Below are 2,612 nucleotides of genomic sequence, written 5' to 3'. Positions count from 1 at the left end.
AAAGAAAGAAAGAAAGAAAGAAAGAAAGAAAGAAAGAAAGAAAGAAAGAAAGAAAGAAAGAAAAAGAAAATGAGAGTGAGAGCACACAAAAACAAAGATAAAAGCTTTCCCTCTGACAACTTTTGAAAAAAGTACTAACTGAACAGACACTGACGTGCCACTGACTAGAAGTGGCTGCCTGTGCAAAAACATAGACAAAAAAGGTCACAGTCACATGTGAGTCTGGACTCGAAGTATGTGAAAGGGGTGTCAAGAGATGAAGTCAGCATGGGTGCCAGGCTAAGGAACATGGGCTTTATCTCAGAGGCAACATCAAAGCCTTTCAAGTAGGGCAGAGATAATTTCAGAGTTGTGCTTCAGAAAGAACATTCTGACAGCTCTGAGGAGGAAGTGTGGACTACAGCCAGCATGACATTGGAGATAAGCTGAGAGCTTTGGGAGATCTCAGCCCAGAGAGAGGGGACCTTCATGAGGGCATAGCAAGTGGGCAGTCATTCCATGACTGCTTTCTGAGATTTGCTTTTCTGTCTGATACTGTGTGCCTTCTCACTGGACCCAAGAGCTCCTGATAACAGCCTTGCCCAAGATAGATCAGAATGAGGTTGCTCATGGTAGTGGCAATGTACGGTTACCCTTGACCTTTCAGTAGGTCAAGAGTCTAGTCTGTACTTCACCATGGCCTCAGCTCTAATATTAAAGAGAGATGATGGCATCAGAACCATTGCAGAGTCGTTCAGAGGCAGGGCTGATTCACCTCTGCGCTTTTTGAGTGTCACTTGCCTGGAATAATTTCTACCAATCATTTTACACTCTAGCGCCCACCTTATCAAAGATTCAAAGTTAGCCTATGTTTGAAAATAGTGGAACTCACCTAGGGGTGAGACTATTGTGTGCCCTGACCTCAGACAACATCTGGAGACATTGTGGCTATAACAGTTGGTCAGGAAGAGGTAGATTGTTGCTGATACCTAGAGGAGTGAGGATGTTCTTAAGAGTCATGCAGTGCATTAGAGTTCTCAGCATTAAAGCCACCCCCACAAAAAAGGACTATCAGCTCCCAGAGGTCAATAGTGTCAAAATTAAGTAAGAACCACAAAGACTGGTGTGTGTGTGTGTGTGTGTGTGTGTGTGTATAATCTTATCATAAAGATGTATGTTTCTGATTATCTCCTTCTAGCCATGTATGACTCCACTACCAAGTAAAATACAAAATTGAGTGTGTGGCTTGTCTATCCCAAGCCAAAATTTGTTTTTAAAACTTATCTCAACTCATCGGTCCTTTTCTAACCATGTTTTAATCTAACGATTTAGGCTGTGCACATGAAGCTGAATCCCTCCCACCTCATTGCATCATGAGACAAGGAACAGATAAAACCAAAAGGGAAAGGTCCAAATGGTTGTTTGATCAGATTTGGGCAGAATTATTAGCAGTTTGAGTACCTATCAAGTTTGCTGCGTCCACTACAATACTGATATCCTATAGAAAATAACTACAGTGATGCTTTGTTATTGGAATGGTCCCTGAGAGGAGATGCACTGATCTTCACATTTGTGTGTTGAGACCGAGTCACAGATAGGAGATATTTACTGTTTCTCTAGAATAATACCTTCACTGCCTCCTGTTTGCTAAGAAAATAGATCATGTTTGTGCTACAGTCTTCTCTTCCAGGATATTTCTAGGAAAGAACAAATCCAGGCAGGATTCAATAGGTCTGTGTCTTTATAAGGCAGGAGACAATTCACACTTCCCACAGCTACTAAAAATGAATTGGGTTTATATTAGAACTATAATCTATACCCTCAGTAAAGCTCCATTTTTGCCAAGTTCTAACTTTCTTTTTTTTCTAGCCATGATTTATGATGTTAGAAAAAAAATTCATAAAAAACACTACATTTACCATAAACCTAAATATACATCTATGAGGCAATATTTATCCATTCAACAATTCAAGAAAATGGTTAAAAAAATCTGGAAGAATTAGGTATTATACACTCATATAAACTAATGGCCTAGAGTTAGTAACAGGTCATGTGAGGGTACCAGGAAGGCAGGCTGGGATGAGGGCCAAGCCCTGTGCATTCATCTCTGGGTAGTAAGTGCCCAGGAACTCGCCCCAGGTTGCATGAAAATATCTTTTTAAATGTCTTCTTGAAATTTCTGGATGGACACTCACATCGTATTTTCTGTTTTGACATGGGGATGGGGAGTTACCACGAGAGTCACAGATCTAGCATGTGCCGCAACTCAGCTCATGGATTGTGAAAAGTCCATGATTAAAATGATTACAAAGACCCCTCTTGCTGCCCTTTACTTCAAAATGCATTTCTAGCATTTGCTTTGTAACTTAGCTTCCGAAGAAGGGGATGATGGCCATCTAGATGATAGCCTAAACGAGGACTCACTGTCTGTTCTCTCCTGTGTACCTTTGTCAGTGCATGTCTTGCACTATGGATTATCTCTTTGTATGAGAGTCCCTCCACCAGGATGAGGACTTGAGACAAATATGTCTATTCAGTGTTTTTTTTTCTTTTTCCTTCCTTCCTTCCTTCTTTCCTTCCTTCCTTCCTTCCTTCCTTCCTTCCTTCCTTCCTTCCTTCCTTCCTTCCTTCCT

This window comes from Psammomys obesus, unplaced genomic scaffold, assembly GCF_907164565.1.
Source record: "Psammomys obesus unplaced genomic scaffold, mPsaObe1.curated_primary_1811, whole genome shotgun sequence".
Taxonomy (NCBI): Eukaryota; Metazoa; Chordata; class Mammalia; order Rodentia; family Muridae; genus Psammomys; species Psammomys obesus.
The sequence above is the reverse complement of the archived record's forward strand: the minus strand, read 5'-3'. Positions refer to the sequence as shown.